The sequence below is a fragment of the Anomaloglossus baeobatrachus genome, chromosome 2 (assembly GCF_048569485.1).
Source record: "Anomaloglossus baeobatrachus isolate aAnoBae1 chromosome 2, aAnoBae1.hap1, whole genome shotgun sequence".
Taxonomy (NCBI): Eukaryota; Metazoa; Chordata; class Amphibia; order Anura; family Aromobatidae; genus Anomaloglossus; species Anomaloglossus baeobatrachus.
Window position 1 is genome coordinate 272,495,249 of NC_134354.1, and position 13,374 is coordinate 272,508,622.

Sequence of the window (13,374 nt, forward strand, 5' to 3'; positions counted from 1 at the left end):
GGGTTTCTTTGGGACCAGCATTAATGGAGTGTTTTGCTCCAAGTCTATCCCAGGAAGCCTTTTTGAGCTGACGTACTTAGACAGATCCCAACATTTAGGGGGGAAAAAAGCTTTAGTTAGTTAAAGGCGTTTTCCCATGAGCAAACTTAATCTTAACATAAACTTTAATCAAATCTTGGAATAATAATAATTTCCAGAATTGGATATAATTAAGAAAAAATGTTCCTGTGCGGAGATAATCTTATATATGTGCCCCTACTACTGTAATGGCCGTGTCTGACCGTACAGGGACATGGTCTGCTAATACTCCATGGCAGGGGAGGACTTGATCGCTAATTATTCTTTCTTTGAGGTAAAACATTTTTTAAAAGCAAGTAAGGAAATGTTTTACCTCACAAAAAGAATCAGCTGGGATCCTGTTTAATTGATTAAGTTTATCTTTATTCATGGGGAAACCCCTTTAAAGGTGAATTAAAAGCCAAGCCACAGAAAGATTTAGCATTTTTTCTTGCTATATTGAACTTATGAGCTTTTAGAGAATTTTAATTCCTTTTTCTGTGGCTTTGCATTTAATTTTAGGTAGGGACTCGCAAGAAAATGAGGACCCTTGACGTGGGTTGCGAGCTTGTATATTTTGGCCAAAATATTGACCCATGCCACATAAATGTATTATATATTTTTGCACGTTATATTTCTTTATGCAGGATGCAGCCAAGCCCATCTATGTTGGCCTTGTAAACTAGGGTGTCTGTGATGGTGGGGTGCACTGATAGAGTGCTGGGCAGCCCGCCTAATCTAATACTATGGTCATCAATACTAGGCTGTAAGCTAGGCACTGGCACTTCATGTATGTGACCAGCACCCTATACAAGCCTTATCTATGTGCAATGTTAATACTGAGCAATCACCCCTCCATAATTTGGCAGGTTGAGTGGTTGTCTCATCAGCATTAGATTGGGTAACCTGGGCAGATGAATACCGTTGCCCATTTTTTGCTATATTGAACTTATGAAATTTTGGGAAATTTTAATTTTTCTGTGGCTTTGCTCATAATTTTAGTATGGATACCCAAAAAATAATGAGGACCCTTGACGTTGGGTTGTGAGCTTGTGTATTTTGGCCAAAATATTAACCAATACCTCATTTAAGTTATCATATTTTAATGGATCTTGATTTCAGCCAATCCCATCTATGTTGGTCTTGTAAACTAGGGTGTCTGTCCTGGTGGAGTGCAATGATAGAGCATACAAATTTTGGCCACACCCCTAGCCACACCCATTTGGCAATAAGGATCATTCAGCAGATGTCCCGGACTGTTCATTCATAGTCATAGCAGCCAAAATTTTCTTATATTTATGTGTCACTATATGACATATTGCTTATTTCTGCCTATAAGGCCATGTTCACACGTTGTATAAATTCTGGGGGGTTTTTTCTGCTACTGTCTGCACCAAACTACACAATCCATTTTTGCTGTATTTTGTTTGCCTTTTCTCCATTATTTATTATTATTATTAATAATAATAATAACACCTGCAGAAAAAACGCAGCATTAACGCTACGTGTGAACATTTTTTATGGGTTTTAATAAAGAAAAATAATTGCACCATTTTTTTATGCCATTTACCGATCCCCATAAATCTGATCTCTGTCTTGTTTGGGTCATTACAATTACAGAGACACCAAATATGTTCATGTTATTTGCTGATTTGTGATGTTTATTATTTTATAAAAAAGTAATAAAATGATATTCTATTTTTTTAAATTATTTTAGTAATTTTATTAGAAGAAAAGAAAAATCTCTTTTATTCTCCCTCTAGAATACAGAACATAGAGATGCTACTCTGTATCCTGTGTGATCAGCTGTGTAATCAGAGGCTGCATTTTAAGTTCATCTATATAAAATCCTCCCTCTTGCATCGTCATTCCTTGTGGTTCACCAGCTAAGTGCTGCTGGACACATGTTTGAAAGTTACTAGTTTGAATCCAAAGTGGTGGAAATAAAGACTTTTTTTATATCTATTTGTATTTTTTTCCTCATTTCTTCATAGTAGTTTTATGGGAACAAATGAATCTGACTCTTTCCTTCACCTACAAAGAGATGCAATATCTATCTATTATGTATATATCTATTATCTATCATGTATCTATGTATCTATCACGTATCCATCTATCTTTCTGTCTGTCCATGTATCCATCTATCATCTCTCCATCTATCCATCCATGTATCTATCTATCTATATCTATCTATCCATCCATGTATCCATCCATCCATGTAGTTGAATAATCTGCTTCTGTTTCTCTACTGCACTACAGAGGTCACGATTACCAAATCTTCCTATGTTTTTCATTTGAGGCAGTAGCTCAGTGGTAGAGCTGCTGCCCATGAACAATGAGTTTGAGTTTGAGTCCTGGCTGTCCTAAAAACCCAGAGCAGATACAAATTTAATTTATTCACTGCCCTGAGGGGAGGAGCCGAGACAGCGGCTGTGAGCCGCGGGACTGCGGGAGAGAGCCCTCAAATCGGGGCAGTCCCGCAGAATCTGGGATGGTTGGGAGGTATGAGAGAGTGCTGGGTACGGTGTCTGTCCCGGTGGAGTGCAATGATAATGCCGGCGTCACACGAAACTATCTATCGTGCGATATGTCATCGGGGTCACGGTTTTCGTGATGCACATCCGGCATCATTTGCGACGTCGTCCCGTGTGACACCTACGAGCGTCTCTGAACGTTCGCAAATTGGTTACAAATCGTGTATCGTTGACACCTCGTTTATTTTTAAAAAATTGTTTATTATTCTTTTCGCTGGTTGTTCATCGTACCCGGGGTAGCACACATCGCTCCGTGTGACACCCCGGGAACGATGAACACAGCTTACCTGCGTCCCGCCGGCTATGCGGAAGGAAGGAGGTGGGCGGGATATTTACATCCCGCTCATCTACGCCCCTCCGCTTCTATTAGCTGGCCGCTGTTTGACGTCGCTGTGACGCCGAACGTCTCACCCCCTTCAGGAAGTGGATGTTTGCCGCCCACAGTGACGTCGCTCAGCAGGTAAGTGCGTGTGACGGGGGTTTAACGGCTTTGTGCGCCACGGGCAACTAACTGCCCGTGATGCACAAACGACGGGGGCGGGTACGATCGCTCGTGTGATCGCACGATAGATCGTACCGTGTGACGCCCGCATAAGAGTGCTAGCTAGGGTGACTGTCCCGGTGGAGTGCAATGATAGAGTGCTGGGTAGTCCATTTGATCTAATAGTAGGGGCTTCAGTAATAGGCTGTAAGCCAGGTGCACTGTGCACTAAATTACCCACCCCGTATACAAGCATAATGCCTTTGCAATTTTAATACTCAGCAATCATCCTTTCCATGAATTGGTAGGTTGTTAGTGGTTGTCTCATCAGTTTTTTGCCCCTGTGCTGCCTTCATCTACCGTATTTTTTGGACCATAAGACGCACTTTTTTCCCCCCAAATGTTGGGGGAAAGTGGGGGTGCGTCTTATGGTCTGAATGTGGCTGCGGGGAATGAGGGTGCTGTGGTGGAACAAGTCATTGGGGGCACGAGCAGGCTGTAGCAGCCTGCCATGACCACGTGGGCCCGCTCATTTAATATGCACGCCCATCATCCCGCCCATCATCTCTCAGCGCTGAAGCCATGATGATGGGCAGGGGGTGCACGCATAATTAACAGCCGGCCCGCATGATCACCCCTGGCAATTACAGCCTGGAGTGATCATGTGCGGCTGTATTCACTGCCCCCCGTGCATCATTATCAACGCGGGGTGCAGTGAATCAGTGTACTCACCCGTCACCGTGTGTGGAGCCCCCTGCAGCATCGCGATGTGTTCCTGTCTGTGCCGGTCAGCTGATCTGTGTAGAGAGCGGTGAGCATAGCGATGACGTCATCGCTGTGCGCCCCGCTAGTGTCCACACAGATCAGCTGACCGGCACAGACAGGAAGACATCGCAAAGCTGCAGACAACGGTGACGGCTCCACTCAGCGGCGCTGCAGCTGAGACAGAGAGGAAGATGATCGGTGCTGCAGGGAGTGAGGAAAGGTGAGTATAAAGGTTTTTTTTTTTCTGTGCCATAGGATAGAGGCCATATACCAGGATGGGGGTATTTTATGTGTAGGATGGAGGTATATTATGAGCAGGATGGGGGGTATATGAGCAGGATGGGGGGTCTATGAGCAGGATGGGGGGTATATAGCAGAATGGGGGTATATGAGCAGGATGGGGGTATATGTCACGTCCCCATCGGAGTCCGCTCCTGCGACTTCTGCTCAGATCGCCAGACGGCGCCATGTTCCCACCATGGATAGTGCTAGCGATGGGAGAGGAGTCGATGCCCGTGGCTCTGCGGAGCACAGGCTCCGCTCATCCACTAGGCTGGGTTTCCCTGGAACCTGCAGTACCACTGGCTGACTGTAGGTGGCGTGTGTCTCCCGGCTGAAGTGGCCAACATTCACCTGCAGCCTATGGGAAGACACCACACCCTTCTTATTCCCCCTCCTGTCACATGACCACTGCCAGTGATAGTTCTGTTCTCCTGGCTCATGTGCTGTTTTTACTGTGATTCCTGTGCGCTGACCTTTGCTTTTTGTTTGACTACCCTCCTGCCTGTCGTTTTTGTACCTTGCTGCCAGTTCCGGATTTGACCCCTGCTTTGTCTCCTCACTACGCCCTTGCCTGCCGATTCTGTTCCTGTTTTGCATCTCCTGGCTTTTGACCCTGCCTGACGATCGCGGACTACAGTCTACCACAGGTAGCAGTCTCTGAGGCTCTGTGTAATTCCAAATCCCTGTAAAGGGATTAAAGGGTTACAGAGTTCTTGGGGTCCTGCTTTGTGAGTGGCTTTTCTCTAGATTCCCCTTACAGCCAGTCTGAGTCTGTGGCTCCTATCAGGCATTACAGTATATGAGCAGGATGGATGGGGGTATATGAGTGTGCCGCCCCGCGCTCGGCGGGAGCCGAGCCGCTCGGATCCGGACCTTCAGTGGGTGGCTCGAGGGTCTCCAGACCCGGGGGCCCTGCGGGCACTCCGATCCCCGAAAAGGTTTTTTTTTGCAATTTGGGGACGTAGTTGTACGGCCGGAGTCGTGTCAAGTTCGTGACGCCACCCACGGGATGTGGTGAAGGTGTATACCACCGCTGCTGTGATGGGGCACCCGGGGGAGATGGTATGCAGTAAGTTGTTAACCCCTCCATGGGCAGAGATGGTGGCCCCGGGACCCCTTGATGGGCTGTTTGGCGGTGCAGGAAGATGGGCGGCCTGAGGGCACTGGTGTACTCACTATTGGAATGAAACACTTGAGTTTCTGGTAAACCAAGATGATGGTGGTCGGTGCCCGCAGCTGGCTGCAGTCTTGTCCCCCACCCGGCTGGTGGTCTTTGCCTTTCTCCTGCACCTTGTAGAATGGTGGACTGCCTGTGCTTGCAACCTCAGGAGTCCGCTCCCCGGCTGGTTGTGGCCAAAGGAGTCCGTTTGCCCGCAGATGCTGGCCTGTGGGATCTCTGAACCTTGGTGGTGGCTACTTATGCCCCTCGTTGGGCTGTTGTCTTCAATCGGGACTTTGGTGGGAAAGGACCTAAAGTCCAGACCTCAATCAGTTGATTAACTCAGTCCAGTGGCTTCTGGACCTCGTTTCAGGGTCTGAGTACCCCCCTGGTGCTCCGGTTTCCGATTCAGTTCCCCGGGTCGGTACCGGCGGGCCACTACCCTGTCCCGGTCCACCACAGTTCCACCGAGCCGTCTTCCCGGCTCCCACAGACAGAGGCCTCCGTATGCCTCCTAGACAGAGGTCCCAGGGCTCCTACCCTGGCACCTGTCAGTTAGCTGCAGACCTGACACAGGCCTGCTTCACACACTTGACCTTCACTCCACTCCTCCCTAACTGATCTCTACTTTATCCTGCCCTTGGCCTTCTAGACCCCAAGGTGGGCGTTCCCAACCGCCTGGTCCGACCCACTGGTGTGTCCTCAGGTCCTAAGGGGGGGTAACTAGGGTTTTATGTGTTTGGCTGATGTTGCCTAATGTGGGACTGGTGTTATGCGGGGCCCTATCTGTGACTACCTGGCTGGCCAGGGCGTTACACAAGCAGGATGGATGGTGGTATATGAGCAGGATGGATGGGGGTATATGAGCAGGATGGATGGTGGTATATGAGCAGGATGCTGGTATATGAGCAGGATGGATGGGGGTATATGAGCAGGATGCTGGTATATGAGCAGGATGGGGGTATATGAGCAGGATCATATACAAGGCAGGAGGATCGTTACCAGAATGGGGTACCTTAGTAGAGAATTTGAGGCCATTACCCCCATAACAGTGTCAGCAGCAGATCCTTGCCCCATAACAGTGTGTCATGACCACATTTTTTGGTTAAAATTTTATTTTCCTATTTTCCTCCTCTAAAACCAGGATGCGTCTTATGGTCCGGTGCGTCTTATAATCCAAAAAATACGGTGTATCAAGGAGAACTACTGTATCCTGTTAGTGCATCAGTTTCTGTGACCTGGGCAGATAAATACTGTTGCCTTTTCGTTTGCTATATTTAAGTTATTGTTGAAGGAACCACTAGCCTCAAGCTTGCTCCTCCGGCAAGCAGCTACTCTGTAGATGCAACCATTCCCTATGGTAAGTCTCTATCTCTGTACAGGGGTGTAAAAGTGAAGGCCAGGGTTCCTTTGGAACCTGTATTATAGAGTGGCTAGTGTTAAGTCTGTCCTAGGAAGCCTTTTTGAGCCGATGGCCTCAGACAGGTCCTAACAAACGAGTCGCAGTAGACAGTTTTTTCATTTAGGGTTGATTCAGCCACTCTAGTCTCAAGCTTGCTCTTCCAGCCAGCAGTTAGTCTGTAGATGCAGCTCTGGACCTGTGGTACGTCGCAGTAGCAGAGGGGTGTTGGCAGCGGCGGACACAGACTACAAGGGGCCCCTGTGAAAGAAATCTTTTTGCCCCCCCCCACCACCTTCCTCCTTCATACCACAACAAAATGATGTAAACATATAGGTTCTACTGTTTTTTCCTAGTTTTTCGACACAGCTATCAAATCTAAACAATAAATAAGCTCCATATTTACCATCTGAATATAACACAGCACAGTCCTGCCACCCTTCTATATGCTGCAGCTTCAGCACTGTCTCCAATGCTTCTATTTACATTAGATAGAAATGGCACAAATTGGATACGGTATACGGCACAAGAGTCTGAAACCAGTGATTGTCTACAGCGGTCACATGAGGTACCTGGGCTGTGATGTCTGCAGCCACTGTAAACAGAAGCATCAGGGAATGCACCACTAGAGCTGTCAGGTGCAAGAAAGATGAGGATTATAGTTTATTAAAGGACTTGTCCAGACAAAAGGTCATTACCTGGAGGCCAGATTCTGTAAAAATAACAAAATAAATTGTACTCGCCTGCTATCACCCTCTGGGATCCACCACCGGCCGTCCTGTGCTCTGTGCCAGCATTAATGTCACCGTTCTATGGGACACAGGATCGCTGCAGCTTGTGATACCTGCAGTTTAAGTCTCCTGACCGCTGAAGCTGATCACAAACTGCATCCGTCCTGTGTCTAGTATAGCGGGGACATAATGCTGCACAGACCACAGGACAGCCGGTGCTGGATCCTTGAGGTGACAGCAGGGGTGAATAATTTATTTTGTTAGTTTTACAAAATGTAGCCCCCCATTAGATCTTTTTTCCAGACAGTTTCTTTACAGTGCATGTATTATTTCACACAACTCCTTTAAAGGGAATCTGACAGCTGATACCCATGAGCCGTGCACAGCCTGTACCAGGCAGTGGCTGTATGATCACAGCCAGGCATGTCTAACCCTGATGGCTGATACCCATGAGCCGTGGGCAGCGTATGCCAGGGAGTGGCTGTATGATCACAGCCAGGCATATGTGATCCTGACAGCTGATACCCATTAGCTGTGGGCAGCCTGTACCAGGCAGTGGCTGTATGATCATAGCCAGGTGTGTGTCACCCTAAAACGCTGCGGAGATTCAGAGAAAAACATTAATAGTTGTCAGGGACTGAGCCACATGAAATACCAGTCGGACAGATGTGATGTCTGATACAGGCTGCTCGATCAATGGGTGACATGCATCCGCTGTCAGGTTCCTTGTAAGCAGTGCTCTATAACACAGGATGGTATAGAAGAGAAACAGAGGAAATACAACAAAAAACAGCTGCACCATAAACACCATTAAAGAAGGTCTCGCTAATTTGTTTACTGATGGAATATGTGTATATGCATGTCGAGTCATAATATACTCACCTACCGCCACTCTCTCTGGTGACCAGCGCTGTTGTGCTCCTTTTCTCAGTGATGTCACTGTGCCACCCCGTGCTCGGCGGCAGTCAAGCCACTCGGATCCGGACCTTCAGTGTGTCGCTCGAGGGTCTCCGGACCCGGGGGCCCTGCAGGCACTCCAATCCCAAAAAGGGGGTTTTGTGGTTTGGGGACGTAGTTGTACGTCCGGAGCCGTGTAAAGTTCGTGATGCCACCCACAGGATGTGGTGAAGCTGTACACCGCTGCTGTGACGGGGCACCCGGGGGAGATGGTATGCAGCAAGTTGTTAACCCCTCTGTGGGCAGGGATGGTGGCCCTGGGACCCGTTGAGGGTAGTTTGGCGGTGCAGGGAGATGGCCGGAGGGCACTGGTGTACTAACTATTGGAATGAAACACTCGAGTCTCTGGTAAACCAAGCTGATGGTGGTCGGTGCCCACAGCCGGCTGCAGTCTGGTCCCCCACCCGGCTGGTGGTCTCTGCCTTTCTCCTGCACCTGTTTGTGATGTTGGACTACCTGCGCTTGCATCTTCAGGAGTCCGCTCCCCGGCTTGATGTGGGCAAAGGAGTCCTTTTGCCCGCAGATGCTGGCCCGTGGGATCTCTGAGCCATGGCGGTGGCTACTTATCCCCCTCGTTGGGCTGTTGTCTTCTATGAGGAACTTTGGGTGGGAAAGGACCTCAAGTCCAATCAGTTGATTAACTCAGTCCAGTAGCTTCTGGACCTTGTTTCAGGGTCTGAGTACCTCCCCTTGTGCTCCAGTTTCCGTTTCAGTTCCCCGGGTCCGTACCGGCGGGCCACTACCCTATCCCAGTCCACCGCGGTTCCACCGAGCCGTCTTCCCAGCTCCTGCAGACAGAGACCTCCGTATGCCTCCTAGCCAGAGGTACCAGGGCTCCTACCCTGGCACCTGTCAGTTTGCTGCAGACCTGTCTCACAGGCCTTCTTCACACACTTGACCTTCACTCCACTCCTCCCTAACTGAACCTGAACTCCAACTGAAAAACTGACGTTTCTCCCGCCTTTGGCCTTCTAGACCCCTTGGTGGGCGTGCAGCAACCGCCTGGTCATGCCCACTGGTGTGTCTTCCGGTCCTAAGGGGTGGTGACTAGGGTTTAAATGTGTTTGGCTGATGTTGCCTAATGTGGGACTGGTGTTGTGCGGGGCCCTATCTGTGACTACCTGGCTGGCCAGGGCGTCACATCACCGCTCTCCAGTATTTCCAGTGTCCAGCGCTGTTCTGCTCCCCTTCTCAGTGACGTCCCCGCCCATCAGTATCTCCTGTGTCCAGCTCTGTTCTGCTCCTCTTCTCACTGATGTCACCACTCTCTAGTATCTCCAGTGTCCAGCGCTGTTCTGCTCCTTTTCTCAGTGACATCCCCGCCCTTTAGTATCTGCTGGTTACACTTCTGTGCAGGACCTGAAATACAATATGTCTGGAGAATCAGAAAGAGGCTCTATAGGCTTTTATTGTAAAAGACTTCTGGCTCAGAGTGTAGTGTGACCCGAGATACCGGAGAGTGGTGACTGGACTCAGGAACGTAGAAGAGCGGCATTAGGTGAGTATATAAATACACTTACACTACATTACATGCACAGACACACTCCATCAATAAAAAAGTGAGTAGGAGACTTCTATATATGAATGTATTCACCTATATGGTCACATCACCATATCCGGCTTTTCTCACACTTGTAATCGAGCTACAGATAAATACATGTACAACATATACACAAATGTGCAGAAACACATAGACATGACACTTATACAAACATATTAGACAGATAGATGAATGGCTAGATAGATAGATAATAGATAGAGGATAGATAGACATATAGAGGGATAGATAGAGGGATAGATAGATAATAGATAGATAGATACATAGACAGATAGATACATGATAGATAGAGGATGGATAGATGGATAGAAACATGGATAGATAGATAATAGAGGGATGGATAGATAGATAATGGATAGATAGATGGATAGATAGATAGAAGTTCACACATTACATATGGACTCACCCGCTCTACACTTGGGGCCCAGTTCTTCTTTGGAGCCGGCTCTTCCATCTTCTCTGTGGTGCAGCCTCTTCTCCTCCTCTTGAGGTCTGACTGCTGTTCTTGAAATATTTCTAGTGCAGGAGGGGGAGAGCAGCTCAGGGATGAGGGGGGGGCAGGGAGCCTTGTTTGTATACAGAGGCCCCTGCTGTGCTGGAGACGGAGCTGGTGGGCGGAGCCTCATTTCTGCCTTTGAGAAATTACATCATCCTCTGCGCGGCTGGCAGCTTCTGCAGAGGTGATGAATCATCGCTCCTCCAGGCCCTAACAGGTGAGGGGAGGGGCCCATGTCAGCTCAGCATAATCATATGCATTCAGCTGATCGGGCCCCTGCTTCTCCTGTTAGGACTAAAGCTGCCGCCGGCAAAGTAAAGCAGCAGTACATGTTTTCATGCCTTGGGGCCCCCTACCGCTCGGGGCCCCTGTGCGACTGCACGTGCTGCACATGCGGTATGTCCGCCACTGTATAGATGAGAGGAGCCATGTACTGCAGGATGAGGAGGTATATAGATGAGAGGAGCCATGTACTGTGGGATGAGGCTGTATATAGATGAGAGGAGCCATGTACTGCAGGATGAGGCTGTATATAGATGAGAGGAGCCATGTACTGCAGGATGGGGCTGTATATATGTAAGGGCCAGGAGGACGGGTAGGTCCAGGAGGTGGATCCACTGGACTGAGCACCCCACCGGAGGGCAGGGTACCCGGTAGCTGGTAAAATAGAAGAAAAAAACAGAAGTTGTGCACTGCACTGCTTACCACTCTGTGGAAAATGCTGCAAGAGAGTCCTTTGGCTCAATACCATGTAGAGCCTGTCTTGTGGGTGCTTGAAGTGCAGATCAGCTGCTGTATCCTCACATTGGACTTGGCTGAAAAAAAACAGCTGACGGCAAGTGGAAGTCCTGAACTACCGTGGTGCTATATGCCAAGAAGCCAGAGCAAGTACTAATATCATAAAAAAGAGAAGTTTTGGCAGCACTCTACAGTGTCAAGAAATCTATTTTATTTTTCTTTTTTGCAGACAGGTGATACAGACATGAGGGAGCTGGGGGAGCGGAGCACAAGGACGACGGTACCGTTTCGCACCTCTAGGGGTGCTTTGGTATGGACCCGTGAAAGCACCCCTAGAGGTGCGAAACGGTACCGTCGTCCTTGTGCTCCGCTCCCCCAGCTCCCTCATGTCTGTATCACCTGTCTGCAAAAAATAAAAATAAAATAGATTTCTTGACACCGTAGAGTGCTGCCAAAACTTCTCTTTTTTATGATACCCGGTAGCTGGAGCACTACGGGTAGCAGGACAGTCCGTTCAGAGAACCGGAATGAAGAAGTCCCTGGGACCACAGAGTCTCTGAAGGTAGTCCGGGTGGTGAGGCTCAGGTTCGGAGGCCGGGATGATGTCAGGCAGAATCCGGAACCAGCTGAGCGAGGGGGTCGGTCACCACACGGATCCAGGGATCAGAGACTGGAGGAATTGAAGAGGTGGTGGACAGTCACCGACCGGAGTTCTGGAACCGTCGTGGTCAGGACCGGTTGGCGTGGCAGGAGCGGCTCTACGACACAGATAGAGTCAATACTGGACAAGGCACAGGAGGACCTGACTCCTAGCTTACTAAACACGAAGAACAGGCCCCGCCCACTTGGAAAAGAAACCCCTTTATACCCTGTACCTGTGTAGTCAATATCCTGTCAGTGGACGCTGGCCCTTTTAAGAGAGGGTCAATGACTGCGCACGCACGTGCCCTAACGCGCATGCGCGTGGCCCGGGTGCCAGATGCCAGGGCAGGAAGCGGTGCACAGGAGGCAGGAGTGCCCGGCAGAAGGCTCAATGTCGCAGAAGGGTGCCGGGAGCGGGGATCTGGACGCCGGGAGGACGCAGGTGAGGGAGAGGGAGCAAGGAGGCTGTGGAGCGGAGGACCGGGGACCATGGCATGAGAGCCGGAGACCTTGGCACAGGAGCCAGGGAGCGTGGCACGGGAGCTGGGGAGCGTGGCACGGGAGTCGGGGAACATGACAATATAGATGAGAGAAGCCATGTACTGCAGGATGGGGCTATAGATGAGAGGAGCCATGTAGTGCAAGATAGGGGTGTATATAGATGAGAGGAGCCATGTACTACAGGAGGAGGCTGTATATAGATGAGAGGATCCATGTACACTGTGCAGACTTATTAGGCTAATGAGTATTTTGATCACATGATCATTTTTATACATGTCCTACTCCAAGCTGTATAGGCTTGAGAGCCAACCACAAATTAAGTAAATCAGGTGATGTGCATCTCTGTAATGAGGAGGAGTGTGGTGTAATGACATCAACACCCTATATAAGAGGTGCATACGTTTTAGGCAACTTCCTTTCCTTCGGCAAAATGGGTCAGAAGAGAGATTTGACGGGTTCTGAAAAGTCCAAAATTGTGAGATGTCTTGCAGAGGGATGCAGCAGTCTTGAAATTGCCAAACTTTTGAAGCGTGATCACCGAACAATCAAGTGTTTCATGGCAAAGAGCCAACAGGGTCGCAAGAAGCGTGTTGGGCAAAAAAGGCGCAAAATAACTGCCCATGAATTGAGGAAAATCAAGTGGGAAGCTGCCAAGATGCCATTTGCCACCAGTTTGGCCATATTTCAGAGCTGGAAGACAACGTCTTCAACCAGTGGTACAGGATTTTCAAGCAGGACAATGCTCCATCACATGCATCCAACTACTCCACAGCGTGGCTGGCCAGTAAAGATCTAAAAGATGAAACATTAATGACATGGCTCCCTTGTTCACCTGATCTGAACCCCATAGAGAACTTGTGGTCCCTCATAAAATGTAAGATCTACAGGGAGGAAAAACAGTACACCTCTCGGAACAGTGTCTGGGAGGCTGTGGTGGCTGCTGCACACATTGTTGATTGCAAACAGATTAACCACCTGACAGAGTCTATGGATTGTAGGCTGTTGAGTGTCATCATAAAGAAAGGTGGCTATAACCTTCACTAATTTTTTGGGATTTTGTTTTTGCATGTCAGA